The sequence below is a fragment of the Patagioenas fasciata genome, chromosome 4, assembly GCF_037038585.1.
Source record: "Patagioenas fasciata isolate bPatFas1 chromosome 4, bPatFas1.hap1, whole genome shotgun sequence".
Lineage (NCBI taxonomy): Eukaryota > Metazoa > Chordata > Aves > Columbiformes > Columbidae > Patagioenas > Patagioenas fasciata.
In genome coordinates this window covers 1,330,554-1,355,687 of record NC_092523.1, presented here as the reverse complement: position 1 = coordinate 1,355,687, position 25,134 = coordinate 1,330,554, and positions in this window count along the sequence as shown.

Here is a 25,134-nt window from a genome sequence, read left to right as displayed (position 1 = left end):
TATAAAAAGTCCTTCTCCTTAACATTACAGCATCAGCTGTGATTTTCAGGAGGGGTTTGGGGCTGGTTTTTTCCTTCAAATGATTTTTCCATGCACCAGCTGATCTGGAGTTATCTAAATGAATTTCCACAGGCATAAAGCTTAATCTGCTCTCCTTGCAGACTTCCATATATTTTTAATATGTCAAGCAGTGGAAATTTCTCAGACCGAGTCAAGGGAGCTGTGAGGTTTAATGCTCTGGAAGATCAGAAATAGCTTATCCATCTAGCAGACTTACATATAATAGCAATGCATAAGCAGCATTCAAAATGGGATGTTTAAAGACAAACAGGAGGTACATAGCAGACAGTCACCTAGGTGGAGCTCCACAATGGTGTCCATGCAAAATTTGGATTAGAGCAGGCAGAACATTTTCCATTTATTTTTTCTTTTTCAACATTTTCCCCACTATTTGGTAGGGGCTTGGATGAAAATACTAGTCTATTTTGATGAAAACAAAATCTAAGTCCTCAAGTGAAGGCTTCATTTTCCCAGAAAGCAGGTCATCTTTTATTCTTCCCGTTCAGATTTGACACTGTTGGTTGTTCATTGCTTTGCAACCCCGCTTGTGTTAAACTTCATGCATGGGTCTCACAGAGCTACAGCTGCTGCCTGAACAGGCAGGAAAGCCCAGCTTAGGGAAAGATTGAGTGATCCATAGGGCACACAAGAACCAGATGTTTCTTCTAGGCTCTCCTGTGCTGTTCACCATGGGCCAGGCACATCATTCCCTATGCTAGGACACAAGATTTCCTCAAATGCCATCTCCACTCTGAGACCATCCAAATAACATAATTGAGTAAGGGTCACTCTGTAGATCCCCATCCCAGCCCTGCTCATACAGGGTCACAGAGCAGATCACGCAGGATCCCAGGGGGTTTGAATGTCTCAGAGAAGGAGACTCCACACCCGCTCTGGGCAGCCTGGGCCAGGCTCTGGCACCTCCCAGCAAAGAAGTTTCTGGTCATGTTCAGATGGAGCCTCCTGTGTTTCAGTCTGTGCCCGTTGCCCCTCACCCTGGCATTGGGAACCACTGAACAGAGTCTGCTCCATCCTCTGACACCCACCCTGAGATATTGATCCATTGATCAGATCCCTCTCAGCTTCTCTTCTTCAACTCAACAGCCCCAGCTCTCTCAGTGTCTCCTCATCAGAAAGATGCTCCAGACCCCTCAACATCTTCGCATCCCACCACTAGACTCTCTTCAGTAATTCCTCTCCAAACATGACAAAGTCAAGTCCACCAACAAATAAAATACCCCATGGCAGAGCTCATAAGGCAGCAGAGCTCATCATCATCATCAGGAGTTGGACTCGATCTTTGTGGTACCTTCCAACTCATGACATTCTATGACTCTCTCCCACTTTGAGCAGCTCAAGTTTGGTGCTAGAGTAATTCAGCAGATACCTCTTGTGCAAATGAATCCAGCCTGGCATAATGAGAAGAGGTTACCTTTTTTTAAAACCTGAAAGAAAAAAAACCCTTTTCTTCCCTCAAAGCTTGCAGGATGCAGGATTCACCTTGTCTAGCCACTGCCATCTAAAGTAAAGCTGTCCTCACTTCAGCTTGGAGGTCCAATTATATTTCTTTAATATTATTTTTAAAACAGTCAATGGAAAGAAGTGCCTCCAGAGTGAGACTCATCTCATAAAGAAGAATCCCACCCTAAATCCTTTGGAATCACTTTTACCTTATGAAATTCTAATGAAATGGTCTAATTGGCCCAAAAGTTATTGGGGAGGGTGACAAAAAGAGACACTGTAATTGCATTAGCCTGAGGAAAGGAGGCTAAAATCCACTACAGCAAAGAGAAGGGTGGAGTTTCTCTTCCACTGCCTGGGCCAATTTCAACAGATAGAAATCCCACCCATGCTCTTTTGCTCGCACAAAAAGCTTGCAGTATCCCTGCTACCTCTCCAGGATGGAAAGTGGATGGAAAAACTACATCACAGTACAGTTTCTCCCCCCTTAGCCTTTTATTTAAAGACATTCAATGCTAGAAAGTGGAAGAAGCAGCCAGCATCACAGTTACAGACAGTGAGGAGATGACAGCAGGGAACTCCGTCCAGACAAGACTCAGTGGCTTTTTTGTGCGTGCCATAAAGAAAGGCTCAGGAGAGTCCTCCTCACCATTTTCCAGTACCTAGAAGGTAATAACCATGAGGACAAAGGCTTTCCCCTTCACAAGGAGCCACACGGAGAAGACAGGGGGCAACGAGTACAAGTTGCACCACGAGAGGTTTCATCTTGGTATAAATAACTGAAAAATATCCCCAAGGACGTGGTGGCATCTCCATCATTGGAAGTTCAAGACACAACTAGACAGGGTTCTTTTTCATCTCATTTATGTTTCCCACAAAAGGTTGTACCAGGTCTTTTGAGGTCCCTTCCAACCCGGGTTGTTCTGTGCTAACAAGAGTTACTGTCCCTAAAATGATCCATGAAGTTTCAAGAACATCTTAAACCTCCTGCAACAGGAAGGTCTGATGCTCATAGGGGACATCTCTGCCTCCCCTTCCCTGACTACAAAAGCTCTCTAAGCCAATCTGGTGGGAGTGAAAGGCACATCCCACTTCAATTTAAGTCACAAATACTCCCAGTGGCCTTTACTGGGTCTTGCCTACTCTTTGCCCTCACTTATTCATTTTTTAGAGTGGGCATAAGTAGCACTTGATTTTGGAAGAAGAACTGCAAGGGTCAACCTCACTCACCTTTTGCTATGGGCCATGAAATATCCTCCCGTCACCCGTTTCCACAGTGATCTCTGATAGTTGTCCTGCTCCAACACAGGATGCACAACAATTAATTGTGTCCAAAAGCACCGGGAGCATTAACTGGGTATTTTACTAAGCCATAAGCCTTGCTCCACCACAGTGAGGGACCAGTGGTACCCACACACCAAAACAAAGCCACTTCTTGGTGTTTAAGTATTGGTGACTGACCACAACATGCCAAGGTTCCCAGTTAACAAGGCTTTAACAGGATGACAAAGGATTTTAGCTGTTATTTTGGATCTGACCTATTAGACTCAACCTTGTAGTCAGCATAGAATTATTCTTGGGTGAACGGCGAAGAGAAAACATAGCTCAGAAAAATGAAGCCTCCATTAAAGCGAGGGCTGAATTCAGCTCGAAGTTTCTTCCACAGCTTCCCTGAAGACACCATCCATCAGATTAAACCTCATTGTTCTGTCACTCCTCAAGGAACATTTTCTTTTGCGAGCCTTTACTCTTCTTCTCATTTTTGGACTCCCAACCTAATGAATTCCTGTGTGCCACAATTACTTTGGTCTCTGGCTGCTGATCCTCCAAGCATAGAGACCGGTGGGCATTCACCTCCAGAACCCACAAACAGGCCAGTAAATGCTAACAAGTTATCCTCCCATATTCCCCCAGCCCAGCGACTAGAAGGGGAAAAAAAAGGAGAAAAAACGCTCTGCATCAGCCACTTGAAAGACTACAGATCACCTACAAGTATTTTTATTGAGGGAGTTTTGTTCTTGTTCCGAATTGTAAATACTTTATGTCTTCCAGGTGTTGGCGACTCAGCTGTCCATAGAGTGTGTTTCGCAGCTGCAAACATGCAGGTGTGTGCGACCGGCAGCCAGCGTGAGGCTAAACAGCTGCTGCACCGGGGGAAACTGGAAGTCATTTTCAGTCCTAATGAAGATGGTTTCTTATTAAACTTGAAGCCGTGGCATGAAGTTCTGTGGGCCCGGAGCAAATTTACATCTAGAAGCAATTCCTTTGCAAGCTGTTTTGGAGACTCAAATAATGGAAGACAATGAGTAGTTGGGGGTAGAGAAGTGACAGAAAGCAGCGTTGGAGAGTCTTCGCTTGGCCAACAGACAGCACTTGCAGACACAGGACTCAATGCAAAGCTGCTCCATAGATGCTGGAGAACTGGGAGGTCTTGGCAAGTCCAGCAGAGTCAAGAAATCAGGATGAGAAAGGGAGAAGACTGCATCCGCCTGCAGTTTTAAGAGGTATTTAGAGGAGCAGAAGTGTTTGCTCAAGGTGGAGAAGAGGCCAGACACTAAATCACATAAAAGCACAGGATGATCCAACAGCCCACCCAGATGGTTGATCCCACCTCTCATACACCTTGTGATCTCTCAAACGCAAACTGAAGACCTGACGTATCTTTAGGATTAAAAAGAGATCACCTAACCTAGATGGTAACGTGTCCCAGTCCACTGATGCACCCTGGATCCACAGCGCTCAAGGCACAAACTTCCACTGCAAAACAGATTCATCCTCAGGCTGATTTTCTTTACCCATCACCAAATAAAACCTTTTCGCAAGAGTAAAGAAGACAGCCTTCACTCCAGCTCGAATCCCGGGTTACTATTCCTGAGCTTTTGAGTTGATAAAAATATTGTAGGGGCAAGGGGGCTTCAAACAGGCATTTGAATTTTAACAGCAGGAAGGTTACCCTGGCTGTGTCCATTAATTTCACACATATTGCCTTTAAAATTACTTGATAGGTGTGCTGACAGCAGCCACGACTTTTAAGCAAACATTTATAACTGTTATTATTTAGGATTTGAACTAGTCCATCTTCTGGTTGTCTTGGTTTGGATTCAGCCAAGACTGAAACAGTTTCATATCCCTTTCAGTATTAAGTTCACTAAACGCTTTGAAACAACTGTTCAGTCCTGGCTTGGGGTAAGGAGAAAAGCAGTGCGTTCACATGGCCCACTCAAGACTTTGCTCTGGGTTTGTAATTTAGTTGTGATCAAAGAAGCCACGGGAGCTGATGTTGCACCAAGAGATTGCTCAAAATGCTTATTGGGCTGATGAAGGACTCAGGCAAACAATGAAGCATGAGGACCAAATCACCAGCTGACCCAACACAAGGCTGTTTCACAATACCCCAATAAATTATTTAACAGCTGATAGCATACTGCTCAAAAGCACCTAATTTGTCTCCATCATTCCTTATGACTAAGTGGAATTTGGGCACTTAATTCTCCTCGGCAGGTAGCAAATGCCTTTTACACAGCTTCATATATGGTTGAAGTCAACTGGACAGCACTGCCACAGAAAGGCATAGGTCTGTTCTCCCACTGCCCCTAAATGTATTCACAGGACCAGTGTAATCTCTGGTTGGTTCCCCAGTCTAGTCCATCATCCAGTGTCATATTTTGCCATTAAAAAGGATCAGGCAGCCAGTACTGCTTCTTCTGGCAGTGGCCCTGGCTTAATCACCATGTTAACTGACATCCCAAGCCTTTTTTTGCAATGAAAGAAATGAACCAGTTCAAAAATGCATGTAGAATGCTGACTATAGGAAAGGTAGCAGCAAGCTTGCTTGCTGCCCAGCATGGAGAGGCAGATTATTTCTTCAACTGGACCATTTGCTGAATGTGTATTTGAAGCACAGGTTCATTTCCTAAGGGGGTGGGGGAAATCACCCATTGCCCATGGGCAACTATCAGGTTAGAAACCTTTTGCTGTGCATCTTTATTAACACTCAAGTGTACAGGTAAAGAGTGCTTCACCTGTCCCTAACAAATATGGAAAGAAATCAGTGTATCAGGGAAAGATTTAATCACCTTCCAATAAATACCTGTTTGCTTTTGAAAGGGAAATTACTTCTAAGAACAGCCCAATCTGTTCATTTTAAGAACGTGTGAAAACAAACCCTTGGCCTTAAGCTTCAAATTTCCTGAAGTTTAGCACTTTTTACAGTGCTCTTAATTAAAATTGGTTGGGTTTATGTATGTACATTGCAACAATAAACCAAGCCTAAGGTGCCTCCTCTGTAGTGGAAAATGGGCTGAAACATGGGAGGGAACATCTGCAGCCCCTGGAGTCATCCAAGGCCTGGCTGCACATGGCTATTAAGATGTTACCCTTAAAAACCAGTGAACAGGTTCATTCCTAAAATTACCCCCTTAATGCTGGGCAGGTTTGGACCATCTGAAGACAGAGGAACTGTTATCACATTCTTCTCCTTTTCTCCCTCCCTATGGTGGTTTCCACCAGCTCCACAACAGATAACATGCACTCACCAATCCATCCATCACCACCCACAGGTACATAGAACTACAGAATCATTTCAGTTGCAACAGACCCTCAGGATCATAATGCCCAACCAAAACCTGACTCTAGCACTAAACCATGTCCTTAAGAACCACATGGGAAGGGTTCAGCTTTCCTGCTTTGTAGAACATCACATTTTGTCATGAAGCTGTTTTGCTGGAGCCTACTGGCTGGTTTTCCATTAGACCTGTGTGTGAGAAAGCTGAGTTTTCACTAGAACAATATTTTTATTTACATTAAGGTTATATTTTCCACAGGAAGTATCAATTCAGTCTCTAAAATGCTTTGAAGCAGCTACCCAGCACTTTGTGTTTTTCTTTGCCAACCAACAGAGTAACAACTCCATCTCCTGAAGTTCATTATGCGTGGAAAGTCCCCAAGAGGAAGACAATCATGTTGTGAGAAGGGTACAATCCTTCCTGGGCAATGCAGTCTGACCTGAGGAGACAACCTGCAGAGAGATGGCACTGGAGAAAATGCCTGGCAGGTGTAAGTGAGAGCACAGTAGCTACTACAGCCCCTTGTGCCTCCAGCACAGGATCCAACTCCATGTATCTACAGACCATTTCCACCCAGCATTGCACTGGAAATCTTGGAGTATCTGATCTGCCGTCAGGACTCTGCTGTAACCGGCTGCTGTTTGAGATGAAGAGCAAAACCAGCTTAAAATAAAATCCACATCATTCTGACACTTCATAACAGATAGTATTGTTACAGCCTTCAGAAGAAGATATGGTCTCTATCTCGTGCATCAAGTCATTACCAAGCTTTAATTAACACACAAATCCCACAAAGCAATGAAGTCTCATTAGGGTCACACTGCACAGTCTCAAACTCTAATGATTTACAGAATCATAGAATCACTTTGGTTGGAAGAGAACCTCAAGATCATTGAACCCAACCATTAACCCACCCTTGGCACTAACTGATGTCCCTGAGAACCTCATCTCCACATCTGTTCAACCCCTCCAGGATGGTGACTCCAGCACTGCCCTGGGAAGCCTGTTCCAATGCCCAACACCCCTTTCTGGGCAGAAACTTTTAGCTGCACTGCATAAATTGTTAACAGGACCCATGTTAGACAGAAGCCTGATCAGTGAAGTGGACCCAGCACTTCTAGAGAATAACCCAGAGGAGGTCCACGAGGTGCTTTTCCTCTTTCCAATAATCCGATAGGAGCCTGGACTTCTGAAGGCACCTTCAAGCCCCTGAAAAGGGTCTATCTGCACAAACACCTGAGCCAAGCTTCAACCAGTGAGGTTCACTCAACAGCTACACCAGGATGGAGCTCTCAGAGCACCAAGAGTTGCTGCTGCTTGGTCTCTAAAGGAGAACAGAAGCCAGAACCAGTCCATGCTGCTTTTGAAAGCATGTGAGATCCAGACACAAGGTATTTCCCAGCTCAGATGTTAAACCACAGAATCCCAGAATGTCAGGAGTTGGAAGGGACCTGGAAAGCTCATCCAGTGCAATCCCCCCATGGAGCAGGAACACCCAGCTGAGGTTCCACAGGAAGGTGTCCAGGCGGGTTTGAATGTCTGCAGAGAAGGAGACTCCACAACCTCCCTGGGCAGCCTGGGCCAGGCTCTGACACCCTCACCATGAACAAGTTTCTTCTCATATTTAAGTGGAACCTCCTGTGTTCCAGTTTGTACCCATTGCCACTTGTCCTACCATTGGTTGTCACTGAGAAGAGCCTGGCTCCATCCTCCTGACACTCCCCCTTTCCATATTGATCCCCATGAATGAGTCACCCCTCAGTCTCCTCTTCTCCAAACTAAAGAGATCCAGCCATGCCAGCTCCCAAAACTGAGGTGGAACATCATAATCATAAGCTTCCCGTGGTGGGAGTTATTTCTCCATTACACACTTGAACATCACCAACACAGGGAGTCCAGTTCCCAATTCTGGTTCTGGATTTGTGCTACAGCAGCACCAACACTCCAGCAAAAAAGGTAATTTCCCCACTGATTTGTGCTCTGAGACAGGGTCCTGAACATGCTCAGCTCCTGCATGAAACAGGATCAGAGCAGTACAACCATGTCGTCTTAGTTGGGTCACAGCAGCCTGGAAACAAAAAAAGTGTATCTAATGCATCCTTTGCCAAATATGCAGACTCAAGTTAGAAAGAGGAGTCCTGAATTGTGTGAGCACATTATAATGTATATAGGAAGACAAAGTGTTTTGGTTTGCCACACTCACATAAAATGTTTAGGCAGACCTTTTTCTTCTATTTAACCCAATGGTTTTAAAGTATTTCAAAAAGCTCTTAATATTTGATAATGGGGAGGGGTGAAGGGTGAAATCAATTCTTCAGCAGAGGGAATTGCTCTGTAGGTCAGACCTCTGTTCTCCTGGCAGGTCATTGTTTCTAATAATTGTATACCCTGACAGTTACTTACATTTTGAACAGTCTTTTAACAATGGTCTGAGAGCAGTTATAGACCTCAAAAGTATGTTTCCAATATCCATTCTCTTCATTTAGGATAATAACCTTAACACATTTGAGCTCAATTTAGTAGAAAAATTATTTCATTTTATTAAGTTACTGATTGATGACTCCAACATACTTCTATTAGGATTCAGCTATCCAGTAGATTAGCTAGCTTTGACTTAAGGCAGTAGAGCTAAATTCAACCTTCTTCCAGGTCTCTTAAGCTAGGTCAAACAGTTCTTACCCTAAAATAACCAAAAAACCCACGCTGGAAACCTCACCAGGATTTTCTTAGTCCTGAGGAATAAAGAGAAGTCTACTGGGACCATGAGCTATGAGCCACCAGTCTGTTCCTCCACAAGAGGTGATTTTATCCGCAGGAGATCATTTCTTCACACACATCAGCCCCACAATGTATGCATGAGGGTTTGTTGGTGTGTTTAAGGAGCTGGATGCTGACCAGTCTAAAGGTATCACTCAGACACAAAATGATTGGTGTTGGATAGACCTTCAAAGCTCATCGCATTCCACCCTACCATAAGCAGGGACATCTTCATCAGCTCAGGTTGCTCAGACCCCATCCAGCCTGGCCTGGGATATCTCAGGGATGGTTCATCTGCCACCTCTCTGGGTACCTGGGTCAGTGTTTCACTCCTTCTCACTGCACTTTTGCAGAATAGCTTAGTCTTAAAACTCCATCAGCAAGATAATGCTCCAAGAACCAAGCTGAACCACTCAGAAGAAGGAAAAGAGAAAATAAAAGAAAATAAAACACTCTTACCTTTTTATCACTCCTCAGAGCTCTTCTGGCACCTCTATCCCAGCACCCACCCTTCTCTAAAAGCTACACTTACCAGCCATAGCTTATATAACCTCCCCAGCCCTCCCATTTCCAACCACCCCTGGGATCATCAGGGGTTCATTGAGTTCAGCTGCTGAAGAAAGTTCATCTTTTCCCTCTGAATGTTGTTGGCTTTTTTTCTTTTGCTCTTCCCCTTTGTTTCTTAAAAATGCCAGGTTTTTGTAATCTTTAAATTTATCACCATTTAGCTGATGCTAGATTGCACTAAAAAATCCCCTTTTATCATACCAGCACACTTTTAATACCACTCAGGTGCTCAAATAGCACCATTGGAAACTGAATGCAAAGGTAGGTCAGCCCATGCCACCCATCATGTGCCCTCAGTTGGAGCCCATATTGCCCGAGATGTAGAGGCAGAGCTGGGTTCAGTCCTGCCGGGGGCTGCTGAGAGAGATTCTCCTCTCGACTGGAAATCCTGGGGGTTTCCCACTTGTTTTCACCCCAGGTGAAATCAAAAGGTTGAAATATAAAGCAAGTTTCTGTGATGATGTTGCAGGAGATGTATATTCACTCCAGGGGTTGTTTTTGCTGAGGTGAAGAAGGGACTGGAGGTTTCTAGAACAAGACCTTGAAGCAGTTCTGGGAGGTGTGGAGCAGGGAATGGGGTGAGGACACAGAAAAGAACATAAACTACACATAAAACGCTGCCGTTCATTTCAATGCACTTAAAATGCTTGACCCTCTATTTTGGACCAACCTGCCTCTACGTCTATAGGGAATAAAAGAGAAAAAAATACTGTGATAGTGGTATTAAAAAACAGTATTAAATTTTAAAGCCATCTCTTCCTGCCCTTCTTCTGAACCACAGCTCCTTGGCTGCTGGTGTCAGCAGAACGGGATGGTGCTTAAATGGCTCTGAGCATCCAGTTGGTAGGGACACGGGATCTGGACCCAAAAAACGGACTTTTAGGAGGGAATCAGAGAAGGTGGTTTGTTGGATCTTTCTGCGGGACCATGGAATGAGAGTGAAGAAGTCCTTCAGCGCTGGGTGAGTCAAGGTGGAAGAGAGGGACTTTGACATGGGAGAGCCAGGAGAAACCTCAAGGGTTGTAGAGAGAATCAATGACCAAATGAGCTGAAAGGAAGGAAGAAATCACAGGTGGAAGGATGTGGGGTTTGATGGAGGAGCAGGACTTGGGTGGAGATGCTAAATGAGAGGCAGCAATTAGAGCTAAAAGAGCAGAGTGAAGTCCTCCACTGACCTCCTTGGCTCTCCTTGAAAAGCAGCCTGCAGGTTGGCAATGCATGTGAAAAGATAGAAGACTGTAAGCAGCCTGTGTTAAAGGAGTTCTGTGTGTGGTTACCAGATCAGCTTCTTGTCTTTAGCCCAGAAGATGCCAGGTTAAAGATTTAGGGATCCCAGAGGCTCTCATGATAGACATGAGGAAGGGATTTTTTATGATGAGGGTGGTGAGAGCCTGGCCCAGGTTGGCCAGAGAGGTGATGGATGAACCATCCCTGGAGACATCCCAGGCCAGGCTGGACGGGGCTCTGAGCAACCTGAGCTGGTGAAGATGTCCCTGCTCATGGCAGGGGTGGCACTGGATGGGTTTTGAAGGTCCTTTCCCACCCAAATTATTCTGTGGTTCTAGGATTCTAAGTGTTACCTATTTTAGCCTGTTCACCTCGGTACTTGGCTTTTGCTGAACTTGAAGGAAGAATCACAAATGTGGGAAAACCGTGGTGCCAGGGGCGTCATTCAGTGAATCCACAGTAAGAAAAGAGTTCTATTACAGCAGAAAGATTCCTGAGCTGTCTCAACTAACTTCTCCATCCACAAGTCATTATTTCAACAAGCAAAGACTGTGATAGGCAGGCAGGCAAGTTAAATATCTGTTTACTTCTTTCAGAAGACTACTCCAGAGGGAACTTCATCAGTAGAACCCAAAGGAATGGCAGAAGATGTGCCAGGGAGGGCCAGTGGGACATGAGGCAAAGGTTCTTCACCCAGAGGTGCTGGACACTGAACAGGCTCCCAGGGAGGGGTCACGGCCCAACCGTGTTCAAGAAGAGACTGGACAACGTCCTCAGACACACAGGGTGACCTGTGGGGTGTCCTGTGCGGGGACAGGAGCTGGACTCCATGATCCTGTGGGTCCTTCCAACTCATGACACATTCCTCCAGCGAGCCTTGGAGTCCCTCCATGTCCCCAGACCATTCCCAGGTGGAGCACAGAGGGGAACAGCAGGTTTTCCTTGTCCGGCCATCGTGCTGGATGTTTCTCTCTCTCAGCTTCTGTTTGGAAAGTCTGTGTGGAGCGTGGAGACCTCCCCAGAGGTTCGACTGCCACGCTACCGTGTGGGGTTTGGACAGCTCCAGCATCTGCAACGCCTCAGCATGGACCTTTCCAAGGAGATAAATCTGCCGACTTCCCTCCCGTCCTATCCGAGTTCCAGGAATTCCTCTGCCTTCAGTCGAGTTCCCACTCACCCCGCCTTTTTCTCCGTGAACCCAATAAATAACCGGAATTGTTCCCGAAAATGCCGATCATTCCATCTGTCATTTAAAAAAAAGATAAGAAAGACAGACTAGAAATGACTTTAAATGCTGAAATTCTAGGTGTTAATGAATAACACGCAGCCTGGCCAGCTGGGTGGCTTTCGAGGGCAGGTAAATCTATGAATGTGTTTTTTATCAACTCATATAATTTCCTTGACAGATGTGGAAAAAAGAAAAAAAACAATAATAAACTCCTTGATTTCTCAATCTGAGCCAGACCTGAAGGATGAGAAATCTCAGGCTTTCAATAAATGTTTTACATGGATAAAAACTCTATTTTTGGTTCTGCTGTGTAAAAACAAAAGAAAATGAATAACATTGTCCATGTTGGAGTCAAGCTTTGTTTCTCCTCTTTAATTCTTTTTCCTTTCCCCGCTGTGAAGGGCGCACGCCAGGGGTCAGGCACAGTTCAGAAACATATACAGTCCAGGCAGGATTTTATGATTCCACTCAGCAGGAAGATTGGGTTCTTCTCCGACTCCCAGATCCACAAATGAAATGAATTTCTTCCGTAATAACGAACACTGGCGTGTTCCAATGCAGAAATGGCACCGGTACAAGGTAGAAATGAATCCAAAGAAGATGGTCTTGAAATATCTGCTACTGCTTGTTATTAGATTTCCTACAAAAGCTACGATCGTTCATTAAAGGTTTCGTATCAAGGAACAGCGGTCCGCCAGCAGTTGTTTGACTGGAGCGCAGTGAATAGCTCTAACCTGGCTTGATTTCCGCAAAATGGGAATTAAAACAGATGAGTGGATTCCTGAAATGCTGAATAATAAGCATGAGCAAAATAGCCTACGGCAGAATAGAGTAGCTCGTGTGATATCCCAGGGCAGGAGCATATGGGTCGAGACAAACAGGTCTCCGTTTCATCGTTCATCACTCTCTGATGTGAGACTCGCTATTTCTGTTCTGCCACTGGCAGGAAAAAGGGCAACAGCATCATCTAGACCTCAATAATATCTCCAGTACTGGAGAAGAACTCCAGGCAACTTGGAGAAGAAACATCTGGCCACAGTGGCATAAAAGGAGAAATGCTGGCCATGTGGTAAGGGAGAAAAGGAGGAAAGGAGCTGAGGGGAGACCTTCTGATCTCTGCACTGCCTGAAAGGAGCTTGGAGCCAGGGGGGTCGGGCTCTGCTCCCCAGGAACAAGCGCCAGGAGCAGAGGAAACGGCCTCAAGTTGCACCAGGGGAGGCTGAGGTTGGATGTGGGAACAATTTCTTCCCCAAAGGGCTGTGGGGCATTGGAACAGGCTGCCCAGGGCAGTGCTGGAGTCACCATCCCTGGAGGGCTGAACAGACGGACATGAGATTCTCAGGACATGGAGCAGGGACAGGGGTGCATTATGGTTGGACTTGATGATCTTGAGGGTCTCTTCCAGCCAAAATTATTCTATGATTCTGCGAAAAGGCATCTCCTGTTCAATGTGCAAATGGAGGTGGAAAGCACCAGAAAGAAATACCCCCTCCAGAATACCCATTTCTGATAAAAAGGGTTCTCTGCTGGCCAGAACTGGTTGAGGTTGGGACAAGACCCTTTGACCGCCTCAGCACCTTCCTGTGGGCATGGTAGCAGCCAGGCTCTGCTTGGTGTGGAGGTTGGAGACTTATCCCTCTCTCATTTCCTATTCAGTGGGGATGATGTGGGCACCAAACCCCTGTTACCTTCCCCTGAACCTCGCAGCGCAGATACTGCTCACATAGTCTGAAGGCTTCCCACCCAAACAGATGTAGAATCATAGAACAGTTCGTGTTGGAAGGGACCTTCCCAGCTACCCCAGTTCCCCCCTGCCATGACAGGGACATCTTCACCAGCTCAGGTTGCTCAGAGCCCCGTCCAGCCTGGCCTGGGATGTCTCCAGGGATGGTTCAGCCACCACCTCGCTGGGTACCTGGGCCAGGCTCTCACCACCCTTATTGTGAAACATTTCTTCTTTATGTAGCAGCAAGGAACTGGGAAAAGATGATAATCCAGCCAATTAGTAACCAAGGACTGAGCCATGGCCCACCTACGGACTCATCACTGTCCAGCATCCAGCCTAGGATCTTTTTCCAGCTGATATCATACAGAGGCAGTCTATTAAAGTGCTTGCTTTTTGGATAGAGCCTGCTGGAATCTGTACTGTTTTTACTACTTCTTCAGGCCAGTTTTTCTCAGTCTTGGCCAGCGCTCCTGATTTCCAGTCTCGTATCACACCGTAGTGTCATTTTATTTTATTCTCAGCAGCTGCTTGAGCTTCCAAGAGGGATAGAACTGGAACTGAGAATTTTCCTGGAGAAGCCTGTTGCTTCTGGGGTAGGTACTGCTTGTGTAGCCAGCCTGAGTTTCATCAGGAACAAAGAAATGAGAACCTCACATCAAGTTCTGCATTGCTTCATCATCAAGCCAGCCACCTTATGTGAAATAAGAAAAAAATATGGTTTCCTGAAGACAATCCCTTGCTCTCTCCTCACTGCCCTTCTTTCCTGCCTTGACCAAGGCATCACTCCTCCGTGGTCTGCTGCAGTCCACAGGGCTCTCCCTGTCTCAGAGGACATGTCTAATACCACGCACCTTGAATCCTGGGGTCAGTGTTGGGCCCCTCAAGCCAAGAAAGGCCTTGAGGTGCTGGAGCGAGTGGAGAGAAGGGAACGGAGCTGGTGAGGGGCTGGAGCACAAGTGTGATGGGAGCGGCTGAGGGACCTGGGGGGTTCAGCTGGAGAACAGGAGCTGAGGGGAGACCTTCTGATCTCTGAACTGCCTGAAAGGAGCTTGGAGCCAGGGGGGTCGGGCTCTGCTCCCCAGGAACAAGCGCCGGGAGCAGAGGAAACGGCCTCAAGTTGCACCAGGGGAGGTTGAGGTTGGATCTGGGAACAATTTCTTCCCCAAAGGGCTGTGGGGCATTGGAACAGGCTGCCCAGGGCAGTGCTGGAGTCACCATCCCTGGAGGGCTGGACAGACGGACAGGAGGTTCTCAGGGACATGGGGCAGTGCCGGGGTGGGTTATGGTTGGACTCAATGATCTTGAGGGTCTCTTCCAACCTAAATGATTCTATGATTCTCTAATGTCACCGCACCCCAAACATTCACCAGTCTTGTGACAGCACTCCTACAAACCACAGGGCAGCCTTGCATCAGAACAAGACTCATGCTCTCCTAGTGAAGCTCAGCCTCCTTTATCCAGCCTTTCTTTTGCTCGCTCGCCAAGCAATTCACTTCTGTATATGTGAAGAGGGCCTGGAGAAAGGATGGCAGACCACTGGTTAATGTGCAGATCATTCCAGTGGCCCACTGCTGTCCCCCACCCCAGCAAACTCCCACCATGAACCATGATGTATGGTGTTGACATCTCTGCCAGCTCCAGGACACGCGCTGCAAGATGGTCACAAGTCCACTATGATCTCCCAGGAAGGAGTCGTGGAAGGAGGGCTCAAGCCCTGTTTGGCACTGTGCATATCATGCATGACATGAGGAAGAAATTGTTGCCCTGAGGGTGGTGAGAGCCTGGCCCAGGTTGGCCAGAGAGGTGGTGGATGAACCATCCCTGGAGACATCCCAGGCCAGGCTGGACGGGGCTCTGAGCAACCTGAGCTGCTGAAGATGTCCCTGCTCATGGCAGGGGTGGCACTGGGGGAGCTTTCAAAGTCCCTTCAACCCAAACTGTTCCATGATTCTGTGCAGGAGAGGTTTGATCTTGGAAGGGGGAAAGGAAAACTGTTTCAAGAACTGCGAAACAGAGACACTGCTGACAATACCTTGGGAATCTTGTGATTAACCTGCACTGGGAGGTGCCTTCTGCTTAGCAGCAGCAGAGACAGTGAAAAGAAGTCCTAGATCCAGCTGCATCTGCAAGGGGAATTTGGTGCTTGGAAGATAAATACCGGTTTTCATTTTGGAAGGTAGACCGGGCTCACCCACAGACTCTGGCAAAGAGCTCCACGGGAGTGGGGATGGGGGTCAGGGCTTTGGTTTCACGTCTCGTTGGAAATATGGCACGCACCCCTCATTCCTTCCCCTAGCAACATTTTGTTTCATGCTGACTTGGGGGAAGAGCGCGGCCCCTTCCAAGTCAGCCCCTCTTTTCCTGCAGCATTGCGGGTTCTCCGTGGAGGTCGGCTGCCCAAGAAGTGGCAGAGAGGCCAAATCTCTGTGGGGGCTGCTGAGAACACAGCTGGAGGTGGCAAGGCTCGCAGACAAAGAGCAACTTGCTGACAACGTTCAGCTAAGGGAGGTTTTTTTCTGGCCTTTTTTTTTTCGTCTTCCAGCCCCAGGGAACTCCCTGTTCTTTGCACTCCAGCAGCTTCTGGCAATGTAAAAAAAATAGGGCCAAAAGGCATGCATGGGAGCTGGCAACCAGAGGGACAGAAAAGCAGGTGGGGTCTGCATGTCTGTTCCTTTGCCTGCTGGAGAAAACTTTCCACGTGGGATCCTTGAAGGAGTTGCTTATGGTTGGGCCTGCAGACAAAGCTGAGATGCTATCAGCAGCTTTTTGCTGCAGCCTGCAAGAATGAACCCTTTCCCACAATCTGCTGCCGTGTCCCCTGTGAGAAATATGGGGACAGAATTTTGAGCAGGGCCTGTTGTGATAGGACAAGGGGTGATGGTTTTAAACTAAAGGAGGGAGATTCAGGCTGGACATGGGGGAGAAATTGTTGGCCTTGAGGGTGGTGAGAGCCTGGCCCAGGTTGGGCAGAGAGGTGGTGGCTGAACCATCCCTGGAGACATCCCAGGCCAGGCTGGACGGGGCTCTGAGCAACCTGAGCTGGTGAAGATGTCCCTGTCATGGCAGGGGAACTGGGGGAGCTGAGAGAACTGCTCTATGATTTTATGACTCTATGAACTTCTCCCAGAGTGACTGGGCTGGACATGCGCTCTGGGAGCAGAACAAACCTGGTACCATCGCTCCTGAAGCGCATCCTTGCATGGGATGTGCTCCAGCAGACTCCAAGTTTGCTCTGCTTCAGCTGCCACTCCGGATAAGTTTTTCATGACCATGCACAGGCTGCCTTCTCCACACAGTTCTTGCTTCTGTGCAATCCACAAAAATGCAAGGACACAGTGCCGTAAAGAAATGATGTTTAAGCCTAGTAATCAACAGACCCCATGGATGTACATGTGAGCTGAAAGCAATATGCCACAGGACATCTGTCAGAGGACTTCTGGAAACCAATGCCTTCAGGAAGGCACTGAGATCATAGCATCACACAATGGACTGGGTTGGAAAAGCCCTCAGAGCTCATCCAGTCCAACCCTTGGTCCAACTCCAGTCCATTGACCAGATCATGGCACTAAGTGCCATGTCCAATCTCAGTTTACAAACCTCCAGGGCCGGTGAGTCCAGCACCTCCCTGGGCAGCCATTCCAATACTGACCACTCTCTCTGCACAGAATTGCTTTCTCATCTCCAGCCTCAATTGCCCCTGGCAGAGTTGAAGCCCTTGCCCCCTTGTCCTATTGCTGACTGCCTGGGAGAAGAGCCCAGTCCCCCCTGGCTAGAACTGCCCTTCAGGTCGTTCTAGAGAGTGCTGAGATCCCTTTATCATGCCCAAAGCGTGTCCTTCTCTGCAGGAAAGGATCTCTAAGAAGGACCCAGTGTTGTTTTATCACCCGTAGATGCCAAGCCAAAAGCTTCAAAATGTATGATAAAAATACTGGCTGCTCCCTTGTCTAGGTGCAGGAGATGGGGATCCTTACCATGAATATTTCATGATTTTTTTTAAATTCTGAGCTTATTCACGGATGTAGCATGAGACTACACAGTTATTTGCCTTTCCCAGTCCCACTCAGGGACCAGTCAGAGATCTCTTTGTGCATCCCAGTTTCTCCTGTTAAAATCTTGAACCAAATCCCCTTTCACACGTATCAATATGAATCAATCCAGAATGGATCTGGCAAAAAAAAGAGCGTTGCAACTTTTTACTATCAGATCAAACTTTTATTATTGTTCACAAATAGCAAGAATTCTTTTTAAATCCCGTTACAGTCAGCATTCTCTAATTTGGATAATAGTGATCACTGAAAACCAAAAACTGGATATTCAGCTTTCTTGTATATAACTTCACTTCTTTACCTTTTTACTTCCCGAGAATTCCCAGGAAATCAAATAATTCAAATTAAAAAAAAAAAAAGAAAAAAATCCACAAAACATGTTTGCTGACAAAGCCATTTATCTCCAAGCAAATGAAACCTGACCTACCCTAGCCTTACGTGAAAGCAGCCTTTGACTCTGTAATGAAGACTAAAAGGGCTTTTGTTTAAAGAGCTACTTTTTCAAAGTGGTCTCGAAGGCTCATGTATCAGCGGGTTGGCCCGAAAATTGCTGCAGTGCCTTTGTAGCTGAGGTGGGTCTCGTTGTGCAAACCTGGAGTCACTGTCTCTGGTGGGCAGGGACAGGTTCTTCCCTGGTCTCCACACCGGGGCATCCAATTTTTGCTATTTCTTGTCTAAAGCTGTAGACAAAGCAAAACAGGTGGGACCTGACTCATAAAATGAGATCATGGTCCTCCCCTGTGCTGGGGAACAGCATGGAGAGTCTTCACTGATCATGGTGATGTGAAAGTTTCCTTCTGGTCTCTTTGGGTTGCTGTGGTGTCCAACACCAGACATGGAGATATCAGAGCAATTGAGGCTCAGCTGTCTTTGACGACCAATGACAGAGCCCAGGGAATGGCAGAAGATGTGCCAGGGAGGGTCAGTGGGACATGAGGAAAAGGTTCTTCACCCAGAGGTGCTGGACACTGAACAGGCTCCCAGGGAGGTGTCACGGCCCAACCTGACAGTGTTCAAGAAGAGACTGGACAGCGTCCTCAGACACACGGGGTGACCTGTGGGGTGTCCTGTGCAGGGACAAGAGTTGGACTCCATGATCCTGTGGGTCCTTCCAACTCAGGACATTCTAGGATTCGTTCCTTCAAAGCTCTTTCAAAGACAGAGAAGCCAAAGCCTTGGGCATATGGAATGTCCACCCCTACAGGCCCTCTGGGTAGAATTGAATTTTGCATCCCAAGCTGCCAGGGCAAGAGATCCAATGCAGAAAACCTTCTTGTCCTTTGCATTCAGAGCCTGGGGTGAAGTCCCATCTCCAGGACTAGAGGTCAACATGCCAGATCCCTACGGACCAGGAGGAAACCTCAGACTAGGGGTGCCCAGGTCTTTAGCCAGACCGAGATGAGCCCAGTTGTCTCCTCAAGGGGGTCTCCATCACAGCTGAGCTGATCTGTGGTCTCATGTCAGGAGAAGAGTGCAGAGACCGGGACATAAATTCATCCTGAGAATTTCTTGGTGTCGAGAGAGAAAAGCTTTAGGAGGGGGGAGATGGCAATAGACCACAAGCCAGGCAACAGTCTGAGCCAGTGGAGACCGCTGTGTGGGCCAAAAGTTTCCTCCTCTGTCTCAAGAAAAAAGAAAATGAGTGAGGGCAGAAGCATTGATCCTGTCCTCAAGTAAGAGTTGGGTTGCCAGGATGTTGATGGTGGTGGGTCATGATGGGGATGGGGACACCGCTCGGCTCCAGGAAGGTCCATTTACCAGCAAGGTGTGTGTGTCTGCTTCGCAAGCACCAAGTAGCTTTGGCAGGATCTCCACTCCTGACAGCTCCAAAAAGAGCACAAAGAAAAGTCTGTTTAAAAAAAAAAAAAAAGAAGTCTTGATTTTTTAAAAAGCAAGAAGAAGAAAAAAATCTTCACATTTAAAACTCTCTTTATTACCCTCATTGCTTAAGATAGCGTTACCATAAATCGACTCGACCATAACATTATTTGGAAACCAAAAGGATTACCACATCTATTAGAATATTCAAACCATATGTCTGGGGTTCGGAGCTCCCAGTCCCACAGTGCCTGCACACACTGGCCAGCAAAGCTTCTGCTCCTGTTGGCAGGGAGCTGCTGGCTCTTCGCTGTGTCCCACTGTTGATGTGGCAAATTGGGCAGTTCTTTGTTCTTTCATGGCAACATTTAGCCAGGGACCACGATGTAATTTATCAATAATTAATATTATCAAAGCTACACAATTCCACCATCCCGTTGCCTGCTGTATCCCACAAGGTGAGTGACTCCAAATTAATAGGGGTGGGATAGGGGCAGATTGCATAAGTTCATCTGGTTCCTGGAGGCTCCAAAGTAGACCTGAGATGGACCAGTCACTGATTTCTGCCTTTAGGAATCACAGGACCCCAGAGTGTCAGGGATTGGAAGGGACCTGGAAAGCTCATCCCGTGCAATCCCCCCATGGAGCAGGAACACCCAGCTGAGGTTCCACAGGAAGGTGTCCAGGCGGGTTTGAATGTCTGCAGAGAAGGAGACTCCACAACCTCCCTGGGCAGCCTGGGCCAGTCTTCTGTTACCCTTACTGAGAACAAGTGACTTGTCCTAAGGGGACACCAAATGGGTTATGAGTAGAGAGCAGACAGAACACCTCTCAGTGCATGTTTCCCTGTGGATAACATGTTTCTTCGTCTCAGAGTCAGCAACAATCCCCAAAACACCCGACTCTCCTCCGTCCTTGGATGCAGGTCATGGTCAGATGTGGGTGTGTAGAGCTGCTCCCAGCAGAACGAGTGGATCTCCAGGAGACAGAGTCTGAATCTTCAGCATCTCTTCCTGCTGACACAGGGGTTCTGAAGCTCCAGATGCATCCCTGCCTCTACAGGATGATCGTAAATACTCATAAATCCCCTACCTGCTGCACAGGTCCTGTGTGGTGGCAGATTCAATAACAGCACGTGAAGGACAGATCCTTTGGAATGAGGGCAAATCACTCTTGGAGCCTTTCTTCCCGTAGCCGGTGCAGAGCGGTGGACACATTCCACTGGGATTTTTAGGCAGTGCCTTCAGCCTGCTGTACATATTTTAACCCACCCTTGTTCCAAACTGGCTGATCGAATTATTTCACTTAAGAAAACAAAGATCTGCTTCCTTTTAGAAAGGTTGTTTTTAAACTACTTCATTTCTTAGACTGGCTTGAGACCATGGCCATACAAACACCTTCATTGACGTAGGCGGGGTGGGGAGATCAAGGATGGAGACCCCGCAGAAGGCACAGAGGGTCCTCCCTAGGCAGGTTTGGTGGGGAAGGATTTGTATTGCAGCACCCAGGCACAAAGTCTGACCCACTGTGAAAAACACGGGAACTGCAGCAGCACGTAGGACTGAAGTTATGATGGTGTTCAGCAATGGTTGGAGGGAAGATGACACCACCAGGGAGCAGGTAGGCAGTGGCAAGACAGTGAAACAGCAGATTAGGTGAGCTATAACTGAGCTACGAGCGTTGAACTACCAACTAAATAAGGTGAGCTGGCACATCTTCCTTTAAGTCCGATTTTCAATGGTTTATGATCCTGACATTTCTCAGCTATCTGGTCTGACCTTTTCCCATTGTGTCTACCCAAACCAGCATTTTTCTAGTCATGTTCCAGCAAAAGTGGTTCTGCCATTTCTGGAAATGGCATTCACTAAAAATAAGTTATCTTAGACAGCAGGGAAAGGAAGATTTTCCAGCAGTTTCCCCGAGAAATTCCAGCTGGAGGGAAATAACTTGAAGACAGGTTCACCCCATTCATGGATACTTTCCGCTATCCTAGTTTAAAAGTAAAAATAACAGATTCCTCTGGTGAGAGAAATGTGTCCACACGTACTTTAACAAACCTTCCTGGGGAGATGGGCACATCTTAGACATATGTTGACTAAGACTGACAGGAGGTGGCTGCTACACGGGTCAGGAACATCCCACATCCTCCCCTCCCAAGGATGCTCTTCGAAAAACACTTAGAAAAGTCCATGAAATGGTCCCCAAGGCCTGAGCATGTGGGAGAACAGGCTCCAGTACACTTTGTCTGGGTCTCGTCGTAGAACACAGGCACCATCTCTCCTTTCTTTTTTGGTCCTGTCTTCACTTTAGCTGCTTGGAGGCAAAACAGCCTCATCTGCAAAGCAAAAGGATCTGAACGTCTGTGCAATGGGCCCCAAGAGGGAACCCCTGGGGAAGCCTCGAGGGGATAAAGGGCTCTGCATCCAACAGAGTCACACTCAGACCTTCTGTCCAGCACCCATGGGCTGTCCTCTGACCCAATATGGGATCTTCGAGGCACGGCCACACATCCAGATCTCAGCAGGAGATGGGAAATTGCGCATCCAAGTCCTCTTGGCTCCACTTGTGATCCCAGTAGGTCAATTTCCAGAGTTGACCGGAGGGGGTCTTGTCTCCCACCAGGCTCCGAGCCTCTTTCCAGCATTCTCTCCAGCCTGGAAAGCAACCTGAGAGTGCCCTACTGGGGTGGAAAATATCTTTAAGAGGGAAAACGCAGAGGAGATGCTTGAACAGGCTGAGGTGGAGGGGTTTTTGCAGCCAGGGTATAAGCCGGGGGTGGGGACATTATATGGGGACCTGCCGTGTCTTCAGGAGCCTGGTGCCAGGCTGGTCTGTCCGGCTCCTGCCCAAGTGCCGGTTCATAGTGGGTGGGGATGGGGGGCTCTGTCCATCCCAGTCAGTGCAGACTGGAAAGAGCTGGAAGGTGAAACCAGGGCTGCGGGGCCACTAAGGCTCAGCCTCAAGCTCCAGCCTGAGCCTGATTTCTGCCTCATCTGCAATGGAAGGGCTCCCTCTGCTGCAACCAGGAATCCTCTCTGCTTCTGCCTTTTTTCCTCTCTTTTTTTTTCCCTTCTCCAGCAAAGTACATTTCTGCTCTGAACCACAGGACAAGGCTCACCCTGACCTCTTTTTCAGTGTCAAACCCAATTCCTCGTCAGAGAGGGAGGCCAAGTCTTGCAGCCCCGTGCTTTGAAACCATCCCATTAATTGTGGTCGAATCCATTGGGAATGTGAGCCCAAGTTAAGAAATATCCCAGTGTCTGCGTACCAAACCAGCACCCCACATTGCTCTCCCCACAGTGCTGTTTCTAACTGGAGCTGGACCTCTTCCCCCTGGGTAAAGTGGGTGAAAAATCTGGAGTTTTCCTTGGGATGGAGCAGGTTGAGGAGCTGCTTCATTAGCCACAAACCTCCAGCAAGGGCAACCTGCAGCTCCAAGTGCTGCTTGCCCTCGGAACGAGCCGCTGTCCTCGTTTTTAACAGGCTAGAGCTTTGAGAGAAACGTCTGAGCTCTGATTCCCTGGACCTTGCAAAACATCATTGAATAGAGGTGGCCAGAAGATGCAATGTTAGGGCCCCAGGAATGACCCGAGGCTGGAACAGCTCTGCTGGGGACAGGCTGAGAGAGTTGGGGTGTTCAGCTGGAGAAGAGAAGCTCCGGGGAGACCTTAGTGCGGCCTTTCCAGACTTAAAAGGGGCCGATAAGATAGATGGGGACAGACTTTTGAGCAGGGCCTGTTGTGATAGGACAAGGGGTGATGGTTTTAAACTAAAGGAGGGAGATTCAGGCTGGACATGAGGAAGGAATTGTTGGCCGTGAGGGTGGTGAGAGCCTGGCCCAGGTTGGGCAGAGAGGTGGTGGATGAACCATCCCTGGAGACATCCCAGGCCAGGCTGGACGGGGCTCTGAGCAACCTGAGCTGGTGAAGATGTCCCTGTCATGGCAGGGGTGGCACTGGGGGACATGGAAAGGTCCCTCCAACCAAACTATTCTATGATAATTCTATAATTCCATGCCACAGGACTAGAAAGAGTCAGGATCAGGCTCCTTTCTCTACCACCTCTGCACTGCTCCATATCACCGCCCTCCTTATTCAAACACCAAGCCATTCAGGCATCAGCCATCAAGATCTCAACCCATCCAACACCTTGGTGCAACCAGGGCAGAGCCGAACACTTGCCTGCAGGTTTCCATCCATCCGAAGGGTGCAGGTCGGTCCCTCCTGCTCCCGGGTCCTCCCTTCCTCGGGAATTACTGCCCTGCTTTGTTAGATGCAGCCATTCTGTAGCTAAAAGTGGCTGCACACCGGCGCTGGGCAAAACGCACCCTCGTGAAATAGCAGGGGAAGGGGATCAAAGGTGCGCTGCAATATCACAGCTGCTGTCACGATGTCTTACAGATGTGGAGGGGCACGGCTCCATCCAGGGCTAATTCACCTTCCACTCACAAAACCAATCAGGCAAGGGAGGATTTGAAAGTTCCCACATGATTTTTTTTGTTTGTTCCATCTTTTTTCCTTCCTTTTTCCTTCTTTTTTTTTTTTCCTTTTTAATTAAGTCTCTCCTGATTGCAAAACCAAATGTAAGAACCTGAAAGCCTGGATAGCCCCAGGGAAAGGAGCACTCAGAAAGTTCTTGATGGAATTATAATTCCTGCTTCACTTGCGCAGTGAGAAAATGCGCTGGATGTGAACAAGTTGCACACATTAATTACGGCCGTAGATGGCACCATGATTTTAAAAGACAGGAACAAAATAATTGCTGCTAACGTGAACGGAATGGAGCAAATGGTTCTGAGGTGGAGCCCAGTGCAGCCACAGGATGAAGAAACCTTACATAACCTTAAATGATATTTAATAAATTATTTACTTATATATAAATACTTTATATACTTAAATACTGCATAAAATTACTTTATATACTTATATATAAATACTTTATATACTTAAATACTGTATAAAATTACTTTATATACTTATATACCTGGTTTTCTAAGGAGATGAGTCTTGGGCTGTGGCTTAGGATAATTCTGCACTTGCTGACTGGCTGGCTGAGTAGGCAGGGGTGTGAACATATTGATTTGGCTATAGGTTAAGGTGACAGCAGCTGTCCCCACCGAGGACAAGGGAAGGAAAAACACGTCCAAGATCCATGTTGTGTTGAAGCTTGGCCTGGGAAGGACCTGAAGGGACAAAACAACCAGGGCTGGCGCCAGCCTGAGGACGTGGATGTATGTAAGACACACATCTTTGTCTATGAAAGCAACAACCGGGAAGAACAAGAGGACCAAGGATATTTTTAGTTTTACCCTCCACACTGTCCAGCCAATCCCTGTGTCTTCTCCTAGTCTGAAATTGTTGTTCTCCTCGTTTTTGAGCTTGGCTGAAAGAGCAGCGCTTGGCTGGGCCATGGGGCATGAATGGCTTGGAGTCCTCTCTCCAAAGCTCCGTGAGAAAGGGGACGTGCTGGGAGACCTGAATGGGCACTGGTTGTTCGCTAAGGGGAGAGCTCCAGTTTGGCAGAGCTGCCAAATCCACAACCAGATGCAGTGGAAAACAGCAGCCGTCAAAGACCCAGAACTCCCTGAAGCCTCTGAAGCTCCTTTCTTGGCAGCATCCAGGCATCTCAGCATCCTTCCTGGGGAAATGGGCTTCACATTCCAGCCACGCATCCCTAGAC